The sequence below is a fragment of the Heliangelus exortis genome, chromosome 6, assembly GCF_036169615.1.
Source record: "Heliangelus exortis chromosome 6, bHelExo1.hap1, whole genome shotgun sequence".
NCBI lineage: Eukaryota > Metazoa > Chordata > Aves > Apodiformes > Trochilidae > Heliangelus > Heliangelus exortis.
The window spans coordinates 36,149,571-36,177,439 of NC_092427.1; positions in this window are offsets into that span (position 1 = coordinate 36,149,571).

The following is a 27,869-nucleotide window of genomic DNA, read 5'->3' on the forward strand; positions in this document are numbered from 1 at the left end:
TCACTAATGCTGTACCCAAAAGAGCATTTCTAGGTTTTTGGCATCTTTCTCTTTGCTGGAAACCCCTTCTTGCTACCAAATGTACCACGTATTAAATTGTGCAAGTAGTTTTCACATCTCTTTTTTCCTTTTTTTTTGTCCCCAGACTATGAGCCTAATAAATTCACAGAGTGTCAGACTTGCCAGTGAACAACTGATACATCACAGAGATGATAGGAATCAGGTTGGAAAAAATGTGGATGAAGATGGCCTGCTGAAAGATGTGAAAGGAAAAGAATGTCCTTTCTTAGCAAGGTAATAAAAGTTTATGAAAGCTCATTCAAGAAAAGAAATGGTCAGGAATATGCAGGTCCAAAAGGAAAATTAAGAAGTGGGAATAAGAGTTCCTGGCTTCAAAATTAGAAAATAGCACTTTGTCTCATCAGAAAACAATTTAGTATTGGCTTGAAGAAAATGCTGAACAGATCTGTGAATGAGGAGGGTTTGGGGGCCAACAGTGTTGTTTTTTCCTGTGGCTCAAAGGGTGTTTTGAGGGGTATTTTAATGGTATTGGGAGAGGGATGCTCCAACCCAGTAACCCCCCTCCCACCCCCAGAGCTGACTGGTGTCACCTCCTCCATGCATTTGGCATTAATAGCCCTGTAATTGCTCAGTGCTTGAGGCAAGGACTGTCTGGTACTCTTAGGTAATCCTACAGAGCAAATAAATCATGAAAATGATATCTTTGCTCCTTATTCTGAATATATTTTGCCTCCAGTCCCTAATTTTGGCAGATACTTTTGTCCTCATTTGAAATTAATCACATTAGGGATTTGGGTAGGGATTTGAAATGGTCAACAATTGTGAATACCTTTTCCTGTGAAAAATGACATTTTGGAACTTAATTAGCATCATGGTGTGATATGTGTTTAAATGAATGCCTGCATTCTCCAAGAGGTGTCTTTTGGGGGGGTTTTTTTCAGACCTGAAAATTGAATTAATGACTGAACTAAGGGACAACTATGAAGTCATTGCTAGGTTTTTATACAGCAGCTCCTCCAACATATTTCTGGGCTATTTCCCAAATAGCTCCTTTCAGTCTCGTTATGTGAAAATTGAAAAAGACCTGGGTTGGGGTTTTTGTTTTTTTTTTTTTAAGTCAGAAGATCAAAGTTTTGGTCTTGGCTTTGACAATAGCTGCTTGAATGATGCTGGGTGACAGCAAGTACCTGTGGCAGAGGTGGGATTGCATTAATCCTGGAATTCAGAGTATAAGAGTCATCTAAATATTGGTCAGTTTAATTTATATCTATATTGATTTAGACTATGGTAGTAACTTAAATATTGTCTCAATTAATTTGTTTAGTCAATATTGATTTAGAGTAACATGGCAACCCCCAAAACCTGCAACTATCCAATTATTTAATATTTATATATACAGTGTAAAACCAAGTCAGCTTTGCATCTGCTAAACTTGTGAAACAAGGATTGCTCTCACCCAGCCTGGATGAACCAGGTATAACCCTGAGAAAAACTTCTTAATGTTGTGGTAAGAAACCTCTTCAAAATACTGGTTTTCCAGGAGAGGTGCTAATAAAAGAGCTGCTTTTTATAAGCTGGGAATCTCCTCTGCAGGTAATTTTGTATGCTGACTTCTTCTCCAGGATTTATTTTGGTAGGATCAGATGTTTTGAAACTCCAGGAGTATGCGGTGCTTAAGTGGCCTAAACCAGCTTTCAGGCTTTATCTCCCCCATCAAATTGTCTTCCCAGGAGAAGCAGAGCTCTGCTCTCTGCCCTTTGCAGTATGTTTATCAGCTTGAGCCTCTCATTCAAAAGCATTTTATTCCAGACAGTTTCAGACTCCTTTTAGGCGTGATTGTGATTTCCTCCTCCCACTTTCCTTCTCAAACAAGATTATACAGCCATTAATCAGTCTATTTTTGTTTCAAACCCATTCCTTCCAAGACTGGGCTAGCTGAGGGCATCCCTGTCTCAGAAATTACAGGCTCTCTGTTGCATGAAACAATCATTTCAGTGATGCCTCTGTCATCTCTTCTCCCAGTCAGTTCTGGAGATGATGGCAGGCAGAGGTAATATCAGTGTAACTGGCTGGGGAGGAAAGAAGGGAAATGCAGATGTTGTCTCGTTGACAATTTTATGAGCTTTTTTTTTATTATTTTATCTCTGCAGAGGCACTGAGCTGTTCAGCAGCACAGACAGGAGCTGGGGATGGAGGGGGAATGAAAATGTGACAAATTTCTAGTGAGAACATCTCTGCCTTCCTTCTGGCCTCTTCTGGAAGGACCTTCTCTGGTGCTGGGGGGTGTCTGGCTCCACAGGACCCATTTCCCTTTGGTGCCTTCTGTAGTTTTTGGCCCTGAGGATGGGACTGCCCAAGAGCAGGCTTGGTCCATGTGAAGAAGGGCACCTGGGGGTGTCCTGTCCACACCAAGATGTGGAAAACAGGGTGGGCCAGGATGCTGCTTCTTGATGCCACTCATTAGAAACCCCTAATTAATATGTGGAGCTGCAGTTGTACAGGCAGGGAGGCTGCTCAGCTGGGAGGGCATCAGTTCCATCATTTTTGTGCAAGCAGACTAAGATCATCCTAAGCCACTCACACTTCCAGGTGGGAATGTTGCCATTTGAGAGCACTTTGGTACTGGGAGAGATGTCTAGGAAAATAAATCTGTTCCTCTGCATGGTGTATTTTCATTTTTTTTGTGGCCATTTGTGCAGTCTTGCATTACTTTTGAAGAACTGCATTCATTCCTTGGGGGGGGGGGGAAAAACCAAACAAGCAAACCCCAATGAAATAATTACTTTCAAAATGCTGTCTATTAATTCTTATTTCCTCACCTTAACTCTTGGACAATCCAACTAGAAGGAATTTGCTATGTTCATATCTGGATCACCAGATTCTGAGCCCCATTTTGAATGGGCTTCTTTTGGATTTTCTCAAAAAAGCAACTTGCCTCAGCAAGAAATTATTTCAGTCTCTTTTTAGTGACTTTGCATTAGATAAAGGATGAAAGATACAAGTCAATAAAATGTGGGTTTTTTTCAGAACTTCAGCAATCTGAAGGCAAAGTGAAAACCTGGACTGTCCCATGCTCTGAGCACAAGAAAAGCAATATTATCCTTGCAATAAATATTTTGCAAGGATAAATATTTTTATATTTAAAGTATGAACTTATTTCAAACAGCTTTCCTGCAGTCAGGGTTGTTATGCCTAGTGACTGGTTAGCAACTGCAAAGGGAATTATGCTCTCTGGCACAGAAAAAGGTGTTTTTACCAATTTTCCCTTTACTCTTGGAGCCTAAATACCTTAAAAGCTCATGAATGCTCCTGGTTATACCCATCTGGTTATACAAGGCTTAAAAACTAGTGGTGCTGGTGAACCAGGGCCTCTTCTGCTCCTCAGCCTTTCCTCCAGCTCTATCCCCTGATGAAAATAAAAACATGAGACCATTTATTTTCCTAATGTTCCATCCCTGGGTGATTGATGCAATGACAAAGCTTTCCCTGAGTGTTAAAACAGGGTTATAACAGGAGAGTTCTGCAATAATTTTAATGGAAGTGTTCTTTAATGAGACTGTTTCTCTAAAATGAAGTAGCATTCTTCCTTTATGCTCTAATACCCTAATAAATATTTCAAGCAATTATTTCATGTCATCCATGGAGGAGAACCTAGATGTAAATTCCATCTTTTTATCTTATTCCTTTTGATACATATTTCTAGTGACTTCCCCCAAATAAGTGCGAAGGTGCAATGAGGGGAGGAGTTTGTGTGAGTAATTGAGCATTTTTTTTCATTTTATTTTTTTGGCTGATGATAGAATTAATTGGACTCTAATTCCTTAATTTTTTTTCAAATTAAATTCTTAGTTATGTTAAAATCTAACGTGGGTGCCTCATGAATGCCAATGCATTGTTATTAATCATAACTGGATTTATTTTTCTCACTCTCTGACTACTGGGAGCCACAAAAAAAAAAAAAGCATCTGTAATGCTAAAGTCTGGATTGTCAGAAAGCATCCTGAACCTCAGGAGGAAGGAAGGAGCAGATTATCTGAGGTATGGGTGTCCTGATGGGCTGAAGGAGGGTGAATAACTGGACCCCTCTCCCTGATGTGGTGCAGTGTGACATCTGAATCCTTGGCATTAAGAACATTTCTGCTGATTCTTGACACTCCTGGCCCATAATTGCAGGATTTTTTTTTTTTTTTTTTTTTTTTTTGCATATTGAGATTGGAGTTTGGAGCTGCAGTGACCTCCATGGGATTGACACCATAGAGATTTTGGTCCAATACCCTTAATGCCATCTTGGCACAAAGTCCATAATTCAGCAAGAGGTGGAATTTTTCTGTGGATGAGAGCAGCATGGGTGGGATCAATAGGATTAATGATGAATTGGAAATGAGGTGGCTGTTGCTGTGCTGTTTGCTATTGGCATCAGTGCCTGCAGGGAGAGGATCCCAAATGCCAGTGTGGGCTTCCTGCTGAAGTTAACACTTTCTGCCAACAGGACTGGACAAAGAGAATTTCAGTGTAGCTCAAATATTTTTAAAAAAGCATTTTATTAAATCACACTGACTGTTAATACCTCCCACCAAAAAATGGCATTTTATTATAGAAGACCAAATGTTCCTCTTGCCCTGAAATAGCATTCTTTTGTGAAGATTTCTCTCCCCGTTTATGGATCCAAAATAAAGTTAAAAGAGGGAAAGCAAGAAAATGTTTACACTGACTTCTCAGCTTAAGCAATTTTAACCTAAACCACTCCTAGGTTCAGAAACTCCTGCCTGGTTACTATGTTCTCCACCAGATGACTGCTTCTGCAACTCCTCCCCAATAATAAAAAATAAATTAAAACTCTCTTTCCTAGCTGAATTCAAATTGCTGCAGGCAGGAGGTTTTTCTCTTGAAGGTTTCTCTTGAAGCTTTCTCTGAAGGTTTTTCTCTTGCCCCACCAGAACCTGTGGTACTTTCATGGCCTTTGTTAGATGTGTCACCCAACAGCCCCTGAGTGTCCTCCCCTCCCACTGAGATGTTTTATTCCTCTTCTAATGATGTGAAGGATCCTTTTTATCCAGCAGCATCCCCCACCCCTGCAGTGGGCTGCTGAAATGTCCTCTCATCTCCCAGCTCTTGTGCAACCCCCTCAACCTCCCTGGTTGCCTCCAATCTCTCTCCATTTCCTGATAACTCAGGAGAAATGGGTGTGAATAGCCTGTTTTCATGCTTGAACTTTGGGATGTGATTAATGCTTAATGAGTTCATTATCCTGCTTAACATTTCATGGGTAATTTGCAATTATTTAAAAATAAACATGTATATTCAAGGGCTGAATTAATAGAGAGGAAAAAAAGCAAGTGCTGAAACACATAGGGATGGGGTAAGTAATTGCTTAGAACTGGCAACATCTCTCCCACCTGTAACTCAAAAAATAAATAAATAGGTAGAGACATACATGTCTCACACACACACATATATATATATAGTGTAAAAATATATACATGTAGTGGTCAGGCACCTCTTCAAAAGGTAGTGTTAAGGCATCTGTTCTTGCTATAAGGAAATTGTGGATTTTAGAGAGATTTCTCTCACCTGAAATACTGAGCTAAGTAGGTGGTTAAGCCCTGGGTGTTTGCAGCTGGAGCTTTTCAATCGTTTTCTCCCCTGGTTACATAGGGAAATGCAGAATATAAAAAGCAAACCCAGGATTTGTTGGCAAATATGTTGTTTAAGGAGTTGGGGGGGAAGGAGAGATCTTGCTCAGGGCTGTGTTAAAAAAAGGACTGGAGTGTGTCTGAGGTGTTTCTGCATCACTTAAAAGGCCTTGCCTAGCACAGATTTTTTTCTCTGCCACTGCAACTTTGTCCTGGTACCTTCCTGTCCCTTTGCTTGTCCTCCTCTGCCTTGGGAGGGATGATCTGTGCAGCACCCAGGACACAACTGATAATGTTATCTCTTGGTACCCCATGCTAGGTGAGGAGATTTGTATTTAGCATACAGCACCTGAAATTAATATCTCTTTGGTCTCCACTGGACAATATCCTTTAGGTTATTGTTTCTTGGCTTGTGAATCAGGAATAGTTCTATTTGTCTGACTCAAAACCAATATTCCCCTTAGATGAAATTCCAGTCCCTCCCAGAAGCCAAGGCAATTCTGCCTTTGACTTTGCTGTGAGCAGAATTTCAATCAGAGTTATTGCACAGGAAACCAACTGAACAGCTTTAGTGCTTCTCATTTCAGTCAGAATCTCCTGCATTTTTATTAAATTAGTACTCAATAACTTCTGAGAGTGTTAGAGGACAGCAGAACAAAGCAGGAGAGGAACCCTTGAGAGGTAAATCCTTCTGAGAGGCAGATGCTAGGCTCTACCTATGGACTTAGTTACACACCCCACCTGTGGGAGCCTCAAGAGGAACAAATAATTAGGCTGCTATAATCTGAATCAAAGCAAAATTAATGATATCCTTTGGGGTTAGGTATGTCTGGACAGTTTGTGATAGTGAGAACTTCCTAGGAATGCAGTCTGGATCTTACCCAGGAATAGATTAGTCCATTCTAGAGGCAGCCAAAGGCATCCTCATCCTCCTGCTCTTGCAGTGGATCAGAGCTCAGGGTGTGTGGAATTGTATTTTTGTGCAGCTAGAATGAAAACAGAATATTCCAGGTGCCTCTGGGGAATTGTCATGCTAACAGGAGCAGGAAACCAGGGGAAAAGAACCATCTTTGAAAAGCATTCCAGCAATTTTGAATGCTGTTTCATAGTCCATGGGAACACAGTCTCAAAATTATAACTTTATCATATCCCTAGAAATATTTTGATGGGCTGACACAGGTATTAGAGCATAGTTCATGTGTCATGAATTAGTGAATTAGTGAGTTTTGGAAATTCAGGGGAATCAGAAAAAGCATATATGGAACTTGCATGTTGAGTTGGCTGTTAGAGGCTCAAAAACTTGGTGACAACATAAATATCTGTTTTTACTAAATGACCTCAGTGAGGCTGCAGATAAAAGGGCATGAGCTCAGTCTGGTTCCAGATGTAGTCATTCTCATTTTAGCAATACTCTTTTAAATATTAAAGTCTACATATTCTTTTTTATCTAGAAGAAACCAGTTCCCAGCTAAGGCTCTGTCATCAACATAACAGCACTGGAAGGTGTTTTGCAGAACTCGAATGACACCGAGAGCCCCTGGTGAAGCAGAGCTCCCCAAACAGGTAAGAATTTGTGCTCTCCTCATTTTTATTCTTTAGTTTTCCCCACAGCTCACGTGGACACAGATTGTCTGATTTCAGATGGGGTCACAACAGAGATCATCTGGAAAGGCAGTGATAGTAGGAAGACCACCAAGAAGGGAGGGAAGGGGAAATGAAGCCCACAGAATTCCACTGTCCTAATCTCTGTTGTTTATCCCTGAGCTGTATTTTTTTCTGCTGGACAAAATATCCCTCCCAGCCCCTCCATATCCAGGCTGCTCCCAGTCCCAGTGCAGGAGGACAGAGCTCCTGCCATGGGGAGCAAGGGGAAAGCACCCAACCCACAGGAGAGGAACTCACCCTCTGCTTCAGCTCCAGAAAACTCTCTGCTGCCCAGACAAGCAGTCAGCAAATCTCTGCCCAAAACATCAGAAGAAATAAAATGCAGAATTTCAGTTTTGGTTGTAAATAAGAGAACCTGGGTGAGGGGAGAAAAATATAATTTAGAAATATTTAAAAACCCACCTCTATTTGTGCTTTTCTAAATTACTGAGGTATCAACCCTTTGGGTAGGATAAGTGAACTGACCAAACCCACAAATCATGCTTTTTTTCATAACTCTGGAAGCATTTACAATTGACATCTTGACTGACTTGACAAAACTGAGCTAAAACCTCTCATGTTGTTATGTTTTTCAGTGAGAGATGTGGGAGTGTTGGATCATCCTCCAGCCAGGGTATAAAGTCATAGGAAGAGAACGTTTAAACTAGATTTTTATCCCCTGTGGAGGACTTGGTACAGAAGTTAGAAGATGATCAGAACTCTGAATAGTAATTTAATAGCTAATTACTTAAATTATCAAGAAGCCACAAAGATACGTGGTTACATATTATGCAATGCCCATTATAACCTAGGTATGTGCTAGTGAAGAAAGGACTCCAAAAACACAGTCTAAATTTCAAATTAATTTAAATATATAAGATTAGCTAAAATGTCAGAGGCATTTAATCATTTTTAAAGCACAAATTAGCACAAAAGCAACTGATTGTTCTGTCTTCAGGCAGATTCCACCTAATCCCAGTATACCACTCTCTCAAGTAATTCCTCATTTAATCTCCTGTCTATTAAATTCACCTGCAAAGAAATGAATGTTGCACCCCAGCCAGAGACTTGGCAAATTTATCTAATTTGGGTCTGAAATTTCTCTGCCTTCACTTTTCTCTCTAATATCCAGACTTTAATATCCCCACTAATCCCAGCTGAAGCATGAGCCCTGGTCACTTGAGCAGGTGAGTGCTGAGCCACCTCTAGGTCTCCAAATTTGAACCCAAACTGCTTCTTCCCTTTTTAGTTTCTCCTATTACCTTTAAGAGTTTTTAATATATTTAATTTTTATAATAACATTCCCCATTCAGAGAAGTCTAGGACAATCAGAACTATTAAACTGATTGCACCAAGCACACCAGAAGTAGCACCCCAGCAAACTCTTGCAGAAATAATACGTTTTCAAGTGTTCTCTGCTACATTAAAAATAAAATTTCCTGCTTTTTATTAAATAACTAGCAGCCATTTTTACACCATCTCCTCTTCTTGGCTTTAAGATGCAGCTGTGAAACTGGGAGATGGTTTTAATTGTACAGAAGCACAGGGAGAATGGATTAAGGTACTGGATGATGATGATGATGAACATCCATTCTTGGTCTCCTGGTCAGGGCATGCTCTGAAGATTTTTATCCCTTCAGTGAATTTCTCCCAGTGAATCTTAAAATCCTGTGATAGTCTGTCTCCCAGCCACTCTGCTTTTCATTTGGGCAGTTAGGAGAAAAGATGTATTTTCTTTTTCTGCTTAGAGAGAGGAGAAAGGAGAAGAAAAAAAAAAAAAAAAAAAAAAAAAAAAAGGAGAAAAAAGCCAAACAATAAGGAGTTAACTTCATTTCTCTTCCAACTAAATAAACACAAAAGATACTCAGAGTTTTCCACAGGGAAAGCTCCTGACTGATATGTTGGGTCAAGACAGCATCAACCTCTTCCAGCTGTCACAGCATTGCCTAAGTCCAGGTTCTTCTGCCAAAAGCCACAAGGTTATTCTGTGATTCTGTGACCACTTCCAAACAAGCATTGCCAGGGGAGGGATTGCTGATTAATTCAGTCCAGGGGCTTTCAAGATGATTTCACTGAAAATGCCTGAGTGACGTTTGTGCCCTGAGCCTCTGCTTCTGTGGTCTGAGGAGAAATATTCCAGAACCACCCCAGAGCTGCCCCTTTGTCAGGGACACTTGGGCAGGAGTCAGATAAGTTTGGGACTTCTCCCCTGGAGGCAGAAGTCCTGGGGAAAATGGGAAAATCTCATCCATGAAGAGGGATCCAGGCATCCTTCTCTTCCAGGGTGGTGTCCAAGGCAATCTGCTTAAAAGTGAAAAATACTCTTTGCATCATCAAGAGCTTGATGTGAAGTCCCTGGAGGGTTGGAAAAGCTGGGCAGGTGTGGTGCTGGGGGACATGGAATAGTGGGGGCAGTGCAGGGTTAGCAGTTGGACTTGAGGATCATCAAGGTCTTTTCCAATCCAAGTGATTCCCTGATTCTGAAGGAAAGAAAGGATTCTAAAGGAAAGAAGGGCTCCTGAAGATAGTCTGGCATTTTGAGTAAGTACCTAACTGTGGTGGCCTATCACTAAGAAACAAAGAGGTCTAATAAATGTCTGTATTTTCTTAGATAAAACATATCTCTCACCATTTTAATGGGCAATTTCTCAGTTGCAGCTGAAATCTAAAATTATCAGTTTGATCAATGGGCTAGGTAGATGAAAAATCTGGTCGACCCATTAAATAAGAAAGTTAATAAGAAGAGAGAACCATCTCACAGTTCATGAAATAGTACAGCAAAGTATAATTTTTCAAGTCCTAGTAATTATGTTGGCTATCATACCATTACTGATATAATGTGAAGCTAATAAGCCAAGTAATTAGAATGCACTAGGTCAGAGTTTTCACCTTAATATGTGAAGGGTAAATGAGAATGAGGCATTCTAATATTTAGCATATGGCTAAACCAGTACAAAAGCAATAGAACTGAAAGGTTACTTTCTAGAGGGAAAATGTTCATTGAGTTGCAAGTTGCTGGTCTTGACTTACATGCTGGGCCTAATGAAGGTCATGATGGGGATTTAATGGGGTTAGAGATGCAGCAGAGAGGTCTGGCTGAGCTGGGTCTCTCCTCTGCTCAGCACTTGCTCCATTCTGCTGCTGTTGCCCAAGTTCTCTCTGCCTTTCTCACAAGCAACTCAAAAATTGAATTCAGCACCACAAGTGGTTGTCTAACACAAAAGACTTAGAATTAGTCCAGAGCTCAGGAAAAAAGAAGTGTGATATTCCTGAGAAGCTGAGGGCAAAATGCCTCCTTTCCTGATGGTTCAGTTGACATGGTGACTCTTAATTCTGTTCTTCCCTCCTCAAACTAGCCAGATATTTTTGAAAGAAACTTGGGTACAGACCTCAGAGTCTGTAAGTTTTCCAGGAAATATTTGGATGAACTCCTCAGCACCAAGGTTACTCACTTTCAGCTCTTTCCAGGCACAAACTCCTGGAGCAACTTGCTCCTCAGCCACCAGTACAGCAATAGGAGACAGTTTCAAAGGATGCTTCACTTCCAGTCCTTGAGGAGACAAAATGACAGAATCTATATTAATATTTCAAACACAGGGATTAACTAACAACAACAAAAAAAAAAGTTATTAAAAAAACAAGCTGGGAAGTGGTCTCAACTTTGCATTCATGAAAGATATGTCCTACACCCCCTCAGTTTACAGTAAGGGGGCTTCAAGAGAAAATGAAGCTGTTTCTTGCATTTGGGGTGGGGCACAAGGGTGCCTGACATTTGACTGGGATACCTCGAGCTGCCACCTGTGATCAAAGTGCCAGGAAAAAGAGTCAAAACCTTTGCTGGAGTCTGCTTTGCTGTGGAGCTTTTCTTTTTCATCCCTATTTGTCAGTATCAAAGAAAAATGGAGATTGGAATCACTCTGCAGCGAATGAGGGGAGAAATGCACTGGGTGGATGAAAGAAGCCAATGGGAGAGGTCATTTGAATTCTTGTGGCAAAGCCACATGAAATAAATCCTGCCTCCCAGGTTCTGAATTAAAAAAGGGGCCTTTGAGGTTTCAGGCTCTCTTCAGGCTCTCTGTGTCTTGAGTGATGCCCAAAGTTGCAGACATGAAGAGCTCTGAGGAATGAAGGTTCCTACACTGTGCTGCCTGGCCTGGCTTTGAAGGGTGGGTATGTAAAGTCCTGGAAAAAAGCACTTCAGAAAATGAAAGGGAAATTCACTGGGATGGCACAAAGCTTGCAGCACACGAGCATGCTTGGTCAACACTGAAAATGGAGGCATGTTCCAATGGGGCTCTATCTGAGGAGCTGGTCATGAGGAGAAGAGGTGTCCAAGTCTGTCTTCATCATCTGTCCATGGGATGCTGGGTGCTCCATGGGATGCTGAGTGCTCCATGGGATGCTGGATGCTCCATGGGATGATGGACAGTGCATGAAAGATCCATTTAGGGAAAGGGCTTATCCTCTGCAAGGAAATAATTATAACAATTGTGCTCCATGGGATGCTGGATGCTCCATGGGATGCTGGATGCTCCATGGGATGATTGATGCCCCATGGGATGATGTGCATGAAAGATCCATTTAGGGAAAGGGCTTATCCCCTGCAAGGAAATAATTGTAACAATTGTGCTTGGAGTCCAGTCATGAGAACTAAGGATTGAGATGGAAACTGGAGCATGTTTAGCAACCAAATAAACAGACAAATGACCACTCTAACTTTTCTTTCTAAGGACCTGGCACCACGTGTAACTTAAGGTGGGCATGACAGTTGTGATGTGTATCAAGCATAATGAAAACATGAAATATTGGAACCTTAAGAAATTACATAGACTGAAATTCTCCTACTCAGACTTTAAGCCAACCACTTTAGAGAGAAAACCATGGTTGGAAATAGACTAAGCCCTTGACATCAATTTCATTTAGGCTGCTTTTAAATAGCTGTTCTGTAGAGAACATTTAGGGAGCAGGGCTTGACCTGACTTTCAGAGGTCAAGGACTTCCAAGGACTATCTGGGAGCAGGAGAGGGTGCTAGAGGCTGAGGATTTTCCAGTCCTCAAATGAAGAAATTTTAAGGAAAAGGAACTTATCTTTTCAGAGGAGCAGCATTCCCACCCTTGACAACTTTTTGTCTTCAGTCTACCCAAGAGCAGCAAAGAATGAGGACAGCAAAGAGGGTCCCACCTGGAGCTGTGGAAGTTGGGCAGCAGTGATGGAGCAGTGAGGTCTGTGCCAAGGGGAACCAATGTCCCAAACAAACTCCTTAGGGACTTTCTTCAAAGCCACTCTCTCCTTCTTTGCCTCCAGCCAAAAACTGCTGGGTAGGAACCTGCTCACCTAAGCAGGTCATCTAGGTATTAGGTTTTCTTTCACTTGTTTAGATCCTGCTAAAGAAAATGTCAATGAAGTGAATATAAATGAGCATAAAAATAACTTATCTTTGCCAGACTACACTCTCAAATTATGCTTCCTCAATAATTGCTTGACTGACATGTCTAAGCATAGATCTTTCATATTCATACTAATTAATGAGTTGGTACCTCAAGAGATTTAAGAATATGCTTTTTTCTTCCCTGGAAATAATGTGTAATACTCCAGAGTATTTCCATGGAAAACTCCATCTAATATTTGTATTTCATTAAAATACACTTTTTTAACTTTGGTAGCTCTCCTTTAACTCCCACGTGTATTAATTCACAAAAGGACATGAATAATTCATGGCCTCATTTATGCAATTGGTGTCACTCCTGGTTTTCCTGTTGCATGCACTGCCCAAAAACCAAGGGGGGATTTCTCACGTCCACTTCTTCCCAAGCACAACTCTGGCATCTCTTCAGTCACCAGTGCTCAGCCTGAAAGGAAGAGGCTCAGGGAGCTTCAGGGAGGAGTTGTTGCTCTTTTTTTGCTAATAATTTTGTGAGATAACACAGAAACTCAGGCTTTTGAATGATGGAGATCAGGGAGCTTCTGTCTTCCTATTGCTTCTCTAAAGAATTTTGTGATAAGATGCTCAGACATCCATTTTCTACTTTTTTCCTCTCAGTGAGGTGCTTCATGCCAATAAAGGACTGGAAAAAGCTCAGATTTCAGCTATTCATCTACTCCTTTACTCCTTTTCCCCATGCCCCACGTGTATCAGGAGGGAAAGTGATGCAGAATATGATACTGAAGCAGCTTTAAACCTTGCCCTTCTAGCCCAGTGTAAAGTTAATTTTCATCAAATTCTAAATCTCTGTCACAGATGCAGGTGTGGATGTCACCAGAAGACATGCATTGTCAGTTTTTATTTCATCACACACTGCAACCAGGAGGCAATTATTCATCTTTAATATCTGAACTTTAAGTAGCTCTTAAAGATGTTGGAGTGGGTGTCCACTTAAATAAAAAAAGTGGAAATAAAGTTTAAAATTCTGGTAGCTTGCAAAGGATAAGACGAGGGGAAATAGCACTTTAATAAAGAGCTGCCATAAAATGGAAAAGTAATTTTTTTTTTTTTAAATCTCTGCAGCTTTTCAGCAGAGTTCCCCCTCTGCTTTGTTCTTTTTTAAAACTATGATCAGTGCCTAAACCCCAGAGAAGATTGCTGCCTAAATCCTAGAGACAGATGTTGTCTTAAAACAAGCAATGATCATCAGTGCCCAATTTTGTTTGAATTTTCAAGAAGGAGCTGGGTGATGGATGACTGCAAACAGCAAAATTAAGGGGTAGATCTTTGTTTATTTTACAGTGCATGAAGAAACAAATGGGGTTTTTTTTAGAAATCTGCATATTGCAAATGTCCAATGGCAAAAAAAATCAGACCCGCTGTCATTGCTTAGGGTTTGTGGGGTTTTTTTTGTCATTGCTTCTGTGTTTTTGGGTTCTTTGGTTTTTTTTTTAATTTTTTTTAGGCTAATGGCTTTCTTTTCTGATTGAATTCAGCAGGGCTGGAGCTGTTGAGGACCAAGGGCTCAGGGTCCTGGAGCTGAAGGCAGAGACTTGGCTGGTGCTTTTCTGAACCCCTTGAGACTGCCCAAGGAGAGCTGCAATCTCCTAGGACAACCCATCCTACAGGCAATTTTAAGTTTATTTTCAAGTTCTAGAGAAAATCAAGAAGAACTGCAGCAAAATGAAGAGTTGTTTAAAGCATTAGCAGTGTTGTATTTGTGATGTTGTGGACTAATTTCAGCCAGTGGCTTCTTGTTGTCAGGAGCAGGGACTCTGCCAAACCTTAAGATGCTGCCACTTTTCTGGGACCTGGATCAACAAACCAGGTCAGGATGGAGCCAGCTCCCTCCCTGCTCTGGAGATCACTCAAGTAAATGTTTCTGCACTAAGAAAAAGTGTCAAAGCCTTCTGGAGACAACGGAGAAAAGTTTATTACTGTCACTGTGGGTTTTATTTGAAATTTTATTACCACAGCTCAGATAGAAGCTTGACATATGCAGGCTGTAAACCCCTCAGCAGCAGCCAAGCCTAAACCAGGATTTTCAAACTGATAGGTGGGGAGAGCCTTACAAAAGTTGACCTGACACCAGCTCCAGATTAATAAATCCTCTGCAAGCACACCCAAAGAGGCTGCTCAAGTAGAAGTTGCCATATGGTGTAGCCAGCACACCTGGAATGCTGCAGGGAATGATGGATGGGGTGCTGGAGCAGTTAAATGGTGTCATCTGTTATTTGGGTGAGAGACCCATGGATGAGCTGGGTGACACAGCTCCTCAGAAAGTGATAAATAATACACTAAAATTGGGAAAAATCAACTGATGAGCTGATTCCCTTGCCATGATGCTGCCTGCTCTGTTCAGGGCAGACAGAGCAGTAGCTTCCAAAACCAAGAAGGATAAAGGATGCCCAGTGTGGAGCAGCCTCCTCAGCAGGAGAAAGAAGGTCCTGCAGCATCCCAGGACATGGGTAGGCTGGCAGAAATAGGTGGGGTGAACGTGTAGAGGAAGGAGAACCCATTTCCATCCCAGTGAAACACCCTCTGGAGACATCCTGGACCATTTCCATGCTGTGTTACCAGAGGGAATTCCAAATGCCCCCACTTGGGAGAGCTGAAGGGAATGGAAGAACTGGAACATCCACTCAGATTGACCAAGGAGATAAGGTCACTGGCAATGGTCCTTGTTTCCCAGAGCACTTTACAGCCAGAAATCCTTAACTGCTGCTGAGAAGTCCCAGCAGGAAAGGGGAACCTACACCTCTGCATATGTGCAGGGGGAGGATTTATTCCCCCCACATTTTCAAAGTAGCTGAGAAACAAGATGATGGAGAGCAGCTGCACCATGAGGTGTTTGCCATGGGCTAGTGGGTGTACTGGGAGGGTTCAGTGGCCAGGGGCACGAGCTTGCTGCTGGCCACAGGTCAGGGAATGAAATAACCTCAGAGAATCCTTCCTGCTGCTGAGATGGCAGAAGGGCCCCAAACCATTGGTGCTGGAGAGGAGTTTGTGGGAGCAGCCTTCACCCTGCCTGCCCTGGAAACCACTCACCAAAGCAAAATTGCTGGGTTTGGCTGTGAGAAATCAAAATGAGTTAGGGAATTGCTGTGCATCAACAGAGAAATGGACATTGCTGTAAAAACAAGAGGGGGAACCTGCTCTACTGACTGCGTTTTAATAGCTCACTGCTGTCTTTTTGGTTTAGATCACACAAGCTACATGAAATGCTCCAGTACCATGTTTTCAAATACTGCTCCCTGATCAAAGCTGAGATTTTCTGGCATTTTTATCCTTGCTGAATGCCTCTTCCTTGAATGAGCTGTTTTGTAGCAGGAGTGAGTCACAGAATCTCCTCTCCATTTCATTTCCCTTGACCAGAATACACAAGAGAAACAAATGGGAAACGATGTGGAGCAAAAAACCTGAAAAAACAGATCCTATTTAGTATGGGGAGAATTGATGTGAAATTACAGAGAGGGGGAAACAACTAGGTATTGTCAGGTTCCATAACTGAAGAAAAATGTGAGGAAAATAAGTCCAAAATAAAGGTTCTGCAAAGTTAAAGCAGGCAGCAGTACCACAGGTGTCTGCCAGCACACTGAGCATCACCACTTAAAGGTAATCTGAGAAGAGGAGAGGGAGGTTCCTGCACATCAGGAGTTGTTTCCTGCAGTGGGATCTGTTCAGCCACGGAGAGCTGCCAAAGTACAGGACAAAATAAACTGGTTTGAGGAAGGTGTTTCCAGGTGAGATCTCTGCAAAAAGAGGCAGGTGAAGTCCTGAGAAACCAGAGACAGCCACATCAAGGCAGGGGCAGCAAGCAGAGGTTTCTGGGGCAGCAAAGATCTCCTGACCCACAGCTGCCCTACCCAGCAGCAGCAAAGCTTCAGGAAGCAGGGAAAATCCAGCAGACCCACTAAATAGAAGCAACACATTGCTTTGGAAATGGCTCTGGATACACAAACACCTCAGAGATGTGGCTGAGGGGATGCATTAATCCATAGTGTAAAAAGCTGGGAAGGCTTTGAGGTGGCAACTGGTTTCCCAGCTCCTCTTTGACCCATTGCCAGAGGAATAAATCAAGAGGGATGGGGCTTTTTGCCAGAATCTCTCCATCAGCTGTGCAGAGACAGGAGGTTTGTGGAGGTAGGTGGGATGGCATCTCATGTTGTGTTTGTAGCCACACTGACAGCCCCAGGCACCAGAGATCATGCCCTGAGCAGGAGCAAAGGCTGCTTGTGAGGCCATGAGCAGCTAAAGACTTTCCCCCTCCTGTTCTTTGCCTTCCCAGCTCTGCCTTCCATTTCTCTCCTTTTGACATGCTCTGAAGGCTCCTGCTCCTTGGAGATTGCAGACTTTGGGCTGTTGGTCACAGCCATTCCAGGTGAGATTTGTTCTCCAGTCATTAATAGGAGCAAACACATCCTTCCAGTTAAAAAAGATGCTGTGAACGGGTCAGTTTGCAGGCAAACAGTGGAGGAAAGGGCTGGCACGGGGGCTGTCGTTGTCCCAGATGTTTTGTTTGAGTTCCCTCAGCTTTTCCCAGATTTTTCTGCTTTCCTTTTGTGTTGGGGAAGGCCCAAGAACACAGCAGGGGGAACTGAGCAACCACCAGGTTTTGTGGCAAAGCCCCAGAAGTGCTGTCAAATCACAAAGGGAAAAGTAGGGCATGTTCCTCTTCATCTGCTGTAGTTAGAAGCTGAATTATGAATAACAGGGATGAGTAAAACAACTATGATTTTTAACTCAGCCCTAACAGTAATAGGATTTACTTCCCTCTTTTCTTTATTCTAATAACCTTATAAGCACGAGGCTGTAAGTAAGGAGTGTTCCAAAACCTCCTTTCATGGCACAGGCAGCTTTTTCAAGCATCCAAAAGCTGTCCTGAGCAGAGTCAGGGTGCAATTAAAACCCTGCAAAGCTCATTTGTGAAATCTCACCCATCTCAGAATAGACAATAGCTGAAATGTTCACCTGGGAGATTCACATTTCTCTTTCCTTTTCAAAGCAGAATGGAGGTTTGAGTAGAGAGGGGAGGATTCCCATGTGCCCAGCAAGCAGCTGAACCACCAATTATCCTCTTTTTTTTTTATTTTTTTTTTTCTGAACAGGAGTTTTGTCTTGGATCCAAGAAAAGCATCCTTCAAAACTGGTGTGAGGGTTTCTGGTGGTGAGGAATTAGTATTTTCTGAAAACACCCAGCTACCTCTGTATATTCTGAATTATTGGGTTGTTTTCTGGTTGGGCCAAGCATTTTCCTCTGTTTATGATGCCTAGAGATTAGCATTTTCTTCTTCTCCTTTTTCTGACTGATTTCATGCATTCATTTCTTACTTTGTTTCAGAATGAAGAAAAGTAGAGATGTGTTAAATTTCTGCATTTTCAGATTATTCTGAATAATTCCTAGTCTAACCAGCACCAGTGTGGTGAGGATCAGGTGGAAGACCCTACAGCAGGTAAGTTCAGGCTGCCCAAAGGGATCATTCTTCACTGAAGATCCCAAAAGTAGTCACTTCATTGGGGTAATAACTTTGTCCCTGTAATACTCTCATCTTTATAAGTCACCAGTATAAATATACTATATTTTTGTATGCTAATTTTAGTCCTCCAGTACTCAGAGATACAGAGAAAGGGAATATTTGGCCAGTCAAGCCCAATCCCCTGCACCCCAGAACTTACATCTTAAGAAAATAAGTAACAGCTGATAGATAAGGATGTTAGTTGTATTAATCTTTCTGCAAATACAGCAATTATTACTGTTTTAAGAAGTTAATATGCATGGCAAGCAAAAGTAATATTTCCAGAAATACTTAAAGTGCAAAGAAGTTGTTTAGTTTTTCCTGGATTTTTTAAAATTCAGAATATTCTGTTCAGTTTTCAACAAAATCGAGATGCCATGAATAGTTATTTGTTTAGCAAATACTGGTTTTTTTCTTTATTAGGGAGATATAGCTGGTATCTATCCAGATAATTCTCATTTCTAAGAAGCAGAAATGCACCACTCATTATTTTGTTGGTGCATACAAATGTACTCCTATCCCTCTCCATGAATAACATACAAAATATTTATTGTTAAATAACAGAAGATAGAAGTTATATTAGAAATGGAGCCTTGGAGATGCCTGCCAAATGGAAAAGGTTTTGTCTAAGTAATATAAATGTTGAAATTATGCAACTTAAAATTGTTGGCTTTCTCACAAAAAAAGGCTTTAGCTACAAAGATTGTAACTGCATAATACTGAAAGCTTACAGGAAGATTTTCAGTGCTATATAGTAGGAAAAACATTGGTTTTGTTATCACCCTCTAAGTATGTTCCCAGAGAGACTTTATCCCACTAATATTTCTTATTTTTTTCTCCTCAATTTTCCAAATTTTACATTAACAACCTGTAACAACCAGTGAGAAATTAAAGCTTTTTAACCCTGCACTTCAGAGATCTGCAGTGAGCATCTGCAGCTCCCAAGCCCTCCTGGACAGGTTCCTGTCCTCACCAGGGGCACCAAGGTCCTGCAGACCAAAGGAAGAGCAGATGCAGCCCTTGGGGGAAAATGTTTCTAATGGGCAGTGCAGAAGAGGTGGGGGGAATGGGGTTTGGGGGAAAAAATGAGCCTAACACCAGGCTTGGTGGCTCATCACCTTCTCTTCCACACAGCTCCATACACACATTCCCTCCCTGGGTCCCTTTTCAGCCTGGGATAATTCCCATGTGTGCCCATTTTTCTGAGAATAGCCAAATGGAATATTTTCTCTATAAATATATCAGAAAACAACCATCTCCTACTTTTCAGATGTCAAGGTTTTAATCTTTCAGGTGTCTGCTTGTTCTAGGACAACACCAGGACCAGCAGCAGCTCTGAGTCCCTCAGCTTTGGGCAGGATCTGTTGACAAATATCCCAAGTTTTACACCCAGGAAAAGGAACAACCACTCCCTACACCCCAGACCATCAACCTCGAGCTGGTGGCAGTGTCTGTCATATGTCCACACCATCATCTGACAGAGGTGAGTTCTCTAATCCTACCCTTGATGAGTCTGGTTTTGGATCTTAGGAAGAAATGCAGTAATTAGGGATATAAAATAAGAGGTACTGAGCAGCAAAGGGGCAGATGTGTGCACATAGATGTGTAGAGAAAGTAGAGTTTTTTTTCAGTGTCACTCAAAAGAGGCTGTCCCCAGGGTCAAAAAATAAATGGGAAATAAGAAAAACATATGCCAAGTAGTGGCTGCAGCATTCGAGGTTGGGTTTTTCAAGTCACTCTTTTCAGGATCATTAAAGATCAAAAGTAAATTTATTCCTGTTGTTCTATCTTGTGGATTCAATCCCTTTCATATTGAAACAGTGACTCCCATATATGTGTTTGTGTTGACTAGAAACGGAGGTGAGTAGCAGAAATCTGATAGTCTTTTTTTTTATTATTAGGCCTCCTTGAAGCTTAAACTTCTAAATCGTATGCAAAAAAAATATTAAAATAATACTATCAAAGGCTCTGTCTTTCGGAGATTCAGTTCATAAATATGCACTTTGATGGAGGAAATGCAGACCCTTTTATGCAGTATGAATGTCATCAAGAAGATATTCTCATGCTAATTATTACAGACAATTCATGGCTGAACAGCTCTCAGATAATGCAAGAAATGGCAGGGGCTTATTTCCACATTCTTCTATTCTTCTGCTGAAGCTCCTGTTAACCACTTTTTCACTGGCTCTGCTATTTCATTTGCATCTTGGCATCCCCAGGGAGGGAGATTTTGCAGGTTGGAAAGATTTTTGGGGGGTGGTTTGAGGTCCTCAGGGTGCTGAGCAGCCCCAGCCCAGGGCACCCATCTGCTGAGGGACAGAGCTTTCTGCACCAGCCCCCTGGGTGCTGCTCCCTTGCAGGTGGGAGATGCACACACTGTGTCTGCCTCTTTCTTTAGACCAGATAATTCTGTGAGAGAAGTAATAACCTCAGCCTATGGTGACATCCACAGTAAGCAACAGCCTCCTTTGGTCAGAACAGGAAATAAGAGGGTTTGGGGTTTTTTTTATGTCTGAGATGGATGGATGGAAGAAATGTTTGTGCCTGGTAAAATAGGAGGTTTAAATTGTGATGATCCAGCTTATTTTCCTGACCTTTCCCATTGGCATTTTTATGCCATTAATGAAAGAAAATCCCAGCAGCCTGCAAAGAAGCTGAGGGAAGCATGGGGTGAGCACTGACTTGTCAGTAGTTGTGGGCATCTCCAGCTGGAAGACATGGGGAAAATAAACAAGTGAGGACAAACAGCTTATGGCAGAAGGAGTTATAAATGTGTTTTCCCTTTTACATTGGGGTAGGGGAGGGAAGTTTGTGCCAAAGGGGAGGTTGCCTGCCCCTGGCCATTACTTGTGCAAGGAACTTTGGCTCACCAGCCCCTGCACGAGGCTGCCTGGCCTTGGCAGCAGCACAGCAGGGTTATTTTCCCTCAAATCCAGTATTCCTTGGCAGTTTCTGCTGCTCTCTGAACAGAAGCAGGCTTGTCAGTTTGTATGTTTTTCCTAAGTTGTTGTTTTTTTTTTTTTTTTAAATTTTTGTTATTCCTGGTTTTTTTTCAAGAAGCGAGGGAAAAATAATGCTGGATGCTTAGTTTGTTTTAAGGGATGCTAAAACAGAGGTTCCATTTACTGTTATGAAAAAGCAGTTGTGGAGTTGGGTAGAGTATAGAAGTTGTTGTATAGAAAGGCAATCAGTTGAATTTGATGCTGGAAGAAATTAATTTAAGTAGTACAGGAGGTATAACTGAGGTCAAGCATCCCAAAAGGTTGAGTTGTTTGCATTTCCTCTGAGTGGGCACAGACTGTGCTGTCTGTGCCATTTTGCTGTCAGTCCAGATCCTAAACAGGACTCGAGGAGAAGAACTGAAATTTTCACAAGTGTGAACCAGAAAATGTCAGGTTTCCAGGTCAGGGAACTTGCAGAAAAATAAATGGGGAAGGGAAGTTCCCTTTCGTCTGCAGAAGGGCATCTGCAATAACTGAACCAGGGATTAATTACAGCAGCAAAAAACCCTGAATGGCAGTGAATCTGAGAATTTTACCTCCCTGGGTCTGAAGCACTATAAAACTGGTGTAGAATCCCATATTTTTTGATGAGATCACAGCTTTCAGGGCATGTCCCATGCTGGGAAAGCTGCACCCCAGGGTACTGGTGTGTTCCCTCCCTCCCTTATGGAGGACCTGGGCTCTTTTGAAGCTGTCCAGAGGCAAGAGTGGCCCAGCTCTGCTCCGAATTTTTAATTTGGATGAATCTCAAAGCTGAAAGTAAATAGGGTGACCTGAAAATCTCAGGTGGAAGGATGCCAGATTGATTTAATGAGCTGGTTCCATGTCATCTTAGAAAAATCCATGAGACAGCATTGGGGTGGGTGGCTGAGGTCTGAGTTACTAATACAGAGTTTTACTTCATTCCTGTTTGTGGCTGATTTTTGCTTTACACATCCAAATGGAAATGAAATGCAACTTTGGCCACTCTTGCTCTGTCCATCTGCCCCCAGGGTCCTTATCAGAGTGTGGCCACATCATGCAACAGACATACAGGGAGGGGAGAGGTGTGGGTATATGTAAAAAAAAAATGAAGCAGTCTCCTTGGAACAGAGAAAGAAAACTACCTGATATTCAGATTTATGTAATTGTAGGTCTACTTCAGGCATGAACAAGACATTTGTTATTTAAAGCAGATCGATTTCCTTTAATTGTGGATTAAAAATACACTGTGCCTTTCATCTTTGTTCAAAAAACGTGTTTCTAACCCCTCCTCTCTCTACATCCAGTAGTGACTCAAGTGTCTAATTCTGTGGGGATGAATTTATAAGACACATTGGGGTCCTGCTATTTGTGCCAGTTCATCCATCCCTCAGGCATCTTGGCTGTACCTGTGGGAAGGATCAGGCCTGCCTTGGGTAAAGCCATCTGGTACCTGTTAAATCTGTAATCCCATTATCATGGTATAGACATTACAAACACAAACTTTACATAACCAGGATGGTCCCCTCAGTTTGCTCATTTTAAACCTTACAGAACTGTCTTACTTTCTTTTAAACTAAAAGATTTTTATTTTTTAAAAAAGAATTCTATACTGTGCTTCTCTTTCAGCACCAAGCTTCTGCTTCTTTTGGGTCTCGATAAGGAAATCAAAGCTGAGCTGAAGTTTTTAATGCATTCAATCAGAAACCTAGACTGGAGGGGGAGAATCCTGTAACACCAAAAAAGACATGTGGACTAGAATAGGTTAGAAATGATTTGTGCTCCAGCATTCGGAGGCTAAACAGGGAAAAATGTCATGTTCACTCATGCAAGAATGTCAGAGCACTGGCCCAAGTAAGGAGATAAGAAATAAGATTGGTGAAGGGGGCATTTTTAGGTAGTGTGAGCTGCCATAATAGAGGTCATAAAACTTGGCTCTAAGTATAGTCCTGGCATGCTAATGGCTAAGATGGTCACTCGCCTGAACTTAGAAAATGTCTTTTCTAACCTGTTTTAATAAATAGCTCTCAAGACATATTCACAGGCCTAAGCCTGAGCTTCCCAGAGGTGCTTTCCTTATCTGCATCTCTGCAGTCCTTGCCTAATGGCAGGCAGTGACACTGCTGAAGGATTTGCTGCAGGGATAAACCTCATTTACTTTCCACCTCATCTCGGGTGAAAAGCATGCAATTGTCTTCAAAGTTTGACAAGAGAGGAATTTCTGAGTGCTAATGAAGGACGCTTGTCCCTGAGTTACTTGGGATGGAACTTCTCATCCAGGATAGCGCTTGGGAAAATGACAGAAAAGCAAGAGGCATTTAACTTAGTAGAAAATGAAGTCTGTTCCCTGGTAGCATGTATTTACATTTATTTTGAACGCTGAGTGACATCAAGCCTAAATCAAAAAATAATACTGAAGGTCCTGCACATCCTCCAAAATCTGCTTTCCGAGTCAGATTTGAGATGAGAATAAAAAGCATGTTGCAGCAAGTCAGGCATGGCAGGTGCTTCAGACCACTGCTTAAAATCTATTCTTTCTGTTTCTAAATATCAGGTCAGGCTGTATAAACGTAGAGGGAACGATGATAACAATTTTTACTTGAGCCTCTCGGAAAAATCACTGCAGCTTCATGGGCTGAGAGCAGAGATGGCTCCGGATTCGGGCAGGGGGGACCCAGGGCTTCAGCAAGGCGGCATTTTGGGGTGGGAAAGCAAAACACCAAGTGGCTGCAGCTCCGCTCGTTCTGGTCCGTCTGACAAATTAGCTCGTACCCGTTTTTGCGTGGGACACCAGTGACATCTCATGGCTGTCGCCCAGCATTGCAGCTGCCCCCCTGGCCAGTGTCACACACGGCGATATGGTTGGGGTTTTGGGTTTTTTTGTGGGGGGGAAGGGCTTCCCGTACTCCCCAGAGCTCATCCTCCTCCCTGGCAGAGGGGTGGCATGATAATGGCACCCTGTGAATGCTACGTAACATCCCTATCCCTCAGCATCCTCCATCCCTCTGCATCCTCCATCCCGCAGCATCCTCCATCCCGCAGCATCCTCCATCCCTCAGCATCCTCCATCCCTCAGCATCCTCCATCCCTCAGCATCCTCCATCCTTCTGCATCCTCCATCCCTCAGCATCCTTCATCCCTCAGCATCCTCCATCCCTCAGCATCCTCCATCCCTCAGCATCCTCCATCCCTCAGCATCCTCCATCCCTCAGCATCCTCCATCCCTCAGCATCCTCCATCCCGCAGCATCCTCCATCCCTCAGCATCCTCCATCCCTCTGCATCCATCCCTCAGCATCCTCCATCCCTCTGCATCCTCCATCCCTCAGCATCCTCCATCCTTCTGCATCCTCCATCCCTCAGCATCCTCCATCCCTCAGCATCCTCCATCCCTCTGCATCCTCCATCCCTCTGCATCCTCCATCCCTCTGCATCCTCCATCCCTCTGCATCCTCCATCCCTCAGCATCCTCCATCCTTCTGCATCCTCCATCCCTCAGCATCCTCCATCCCTCAGCATCCTCCATCCTTCTGCATCCTCCATCCCTCAGCATCCTCCATCCCTCAGCATCCTCCATCCCTCAGCATCCTCCATCCCTCTGCATCCTCCATCCCTCTGCATCCTCCATCCCTCGGCTTCCTCCATCCCTCGGCATCCTCCATCCCTCAGCATCCTCCATCCCGCAGCATCCTCCATCCCTCGGCATCCTCCATCCCGCAGCATCCTCCATCCCGCAGCATCCTCCATCCCACAGCATCTCCCACTCACTCACTGCACCCGTGTTTTTCACACCCCCCCCCCCCTTTTTTCCAAAAGGTGTTTGCTGCTCCACACAAGCAGCCACTATGCAGGATTTTTTCCCCCCAGTAGCAGCATCCTGCTCTAATTAAAACTCCTTACCAGCACGAAGGGAAAGTTAGGGGGAAGAGAGACAAAAAATACTGATTTATGTTTGAAAGGTGTTCAAAGCTCGGTGTTTCTGGAAAAAAAAATAAATAAATAAGAAAAAGAAAAAGAAAAAGAAAAAGCAGCTCAGGAAACTTCGAGAGAGTATGAGTTTTGAAATTGGTGGTTTATTTATTTTCTGAGAGAAAAAGGAGGAAGGGGAGTAGGAGTGGAAAGAGCAACTCGTGTTATTCACCGTGCAGCCAGGAGCAGAAAATAAAAAGGCAATTAGAAGGTCAGAACCAATAATAATATTCTGGCAGCCCACAGAAGCTGGAGAGCAGGTGTTTTGTTCTCTTGGTGGTTTTCCTGCAAACCATCATTAAAGCTGTGTGACACCACCAGTTCTCAGGCCACAATTATTTTGCATTCAGATTTGACATCTTCAAACTGAAGGCAGATTATACCTCTGCTAATTTGGTCCAAGGCAAATTGTCACTGTTTGCTTGAGAAAATATTGCTTTTCATGAGGAAATTATTGAGCGCAAACTAAGTGTTGGGATTTTTTTTTTCATTAATTTAGCCCAGGCAACCAGACAGAATCATGCTTTATTATTTCTTTCCACTGTGTAATCAGCTTTTCATTGAAGATGACAGCTTTCAGCCAAGAAAGTCCAATGTTGTTGGAATTTTATTTTTTTTTTCTCAGGGAAACATGAAAAACAGGAGGCAGAAAATGTTGATTTTTTTTTTTTTTTTTCTTCAAGGCTGCAGAAATCTCTTGGTTTTGCTTTTTCCCCTGTACATATGCATAAATGTACATATGTAGGGGTGTACTCCGGGATCTCTTTCCTCTCTGGTGAAACCAGTCTAAAACAATGACCAGAAAAAGGTGCTTTTGAGGCATGGAATGGAGAAATCAGGAGGCTGAATATTCCCATGAGGTGTAGAATGGACGGAATGTTTGGTTTATATTTTTATGAGACTGGGCCTTAATTCTCAGGATTGAAACATCTCCAGGTTTCAGCCAATAACCAGGTGAAAGATGCTCTGTTACCCCCCCAGGGGAAGATAAAAAGGGAGATAATAAGATAAAGATAATAAGGGTGAAAGATTTTAAGGCTGGGGGAAAAAAAACAACAACCAAACTAGAATAGGGTCAATGAAATAATAAATAAATAACTGGGGCTCTGAGGCGCCATTTTGTAGTGAAGGCCCTGGGCGGGCAGGCGCCATTTTGTAGTGAGGGCCCTGGGCGGGCGCCATTTTGTAGAGAGGGCCCTGGGCGGGCGCCATTTTGTAGAGAGGGCCCTGGGCGTGCGGGCGCCATTTTGTAGAGAGGGCCCTGGGCCGGCGCGGTGTGATTGGTCCGTTGGGGTCACCTGACCCGTTCTCCCGTCTCCTCAGCTCCCTGATGGCGTCGCCTCAGCTGCTCGGGGGGTTCCAGCGGGGCTCCGGGCAGTAAAACCATGGGAATTTTTTTATCCTGGGCCTGTTAAATCAGGATAAAATGGAGCAGTCCGGGTAGGGCTGCGTGTGATGCTGTTATTCAGGTGTTCCCCTTGTTTGGGGTGGTCGGCAGCGAACTCTGGCCCCGGCAGCAGGGTCTGCGTGTGGCAGCAAAGGCACCCAAGTGCTTGCCCTGCAGCCCTCGAAAAACAGCAGAACACCTCTGGTTTTGTGCTTTCAGGCTGGCCATCACAAGGCAGGTTTTCTAGCAAAAACGTCCTTTCTTTGTTCTATGTAGGAAGCCTCTGCTTTGCATCAGGATTATGGTTAAATACATAGCTATGAGGTATTGCTCAAGGGCAAGTTCCTGAACCAACCGACTATTGCCCTGCAATGAAAAGTGCCACTTTCGAGGTGATACGGAAAAAAAAAAATGAGGCAAAACGGGTGAAATGTTGCTGTCAGAATTGCCTTTTGTTTCCCTCCTTTTCTGTCCCCTGAGGGTTTTCCCCATGCCTGTTACAAAGTGACTTTTCTTGCCAGAGGTGGGAGTTGAATGTCACTTTCTCCAGACTGATGCCTCCCAGCTCTACTTCACCCCCACGAAAAGAGAAGGAGCCTCAGCATCTCATGCTTGGCTCTTCCATACGGCACCTGACTCCCAGGTGCCAAAAAAAAAAGCTCTGGCTGAGGCCACACAAAGTGTTGGTGAACATCTCTGCCTCTGCTGCTTCTCCCCAGAGCATTTGTGTTCATTTTTCTCAAACCAGACAGCAAGGCATTGATCTCACGTGTACCCTTGAAGAGGAAGATGGAAAAATATGAATGTTTCACTGTCTTCGTGTTTAAAGCTGAAACCTTTTAAAGAATAAGAGACCTGTTTTTCTCAACTGCATAGCAACAAGCTGTGGCTGCAATTATTTATATTGAGTATGAAATTCCCTCAGTGCTTCATTTATTCAAAGCTATATTTTTGCTTGGTTTTTGTTTTCACAGATGGCTAAGCTAAGATGCTGTCTTGGGCTTAAATATCTACCCAGACTTTGGCAGTCCCCACCAACAAACAAAAATAGATTTTTTTTTTTTAAAAAAAAAAAAAAAAAAACAACCCGACCCAAAACACAACACAGAAAAAAATGCAGTTAAACTTGCAAAACCTCCCAAGAGAACATCAGTCTTTTAAACTAATTTAAAACAGTTATTATACCAAGAAATTCAATGTAATTCTGTCATTGCAGCATAGTATTTAAAAAGCCTTTATGGGAACCAATGGTTGTCAAATGACAATTATAAGTGGGAATTTATTTGTTTGGGTTTTGTTTGGGTTTTTTTTAAC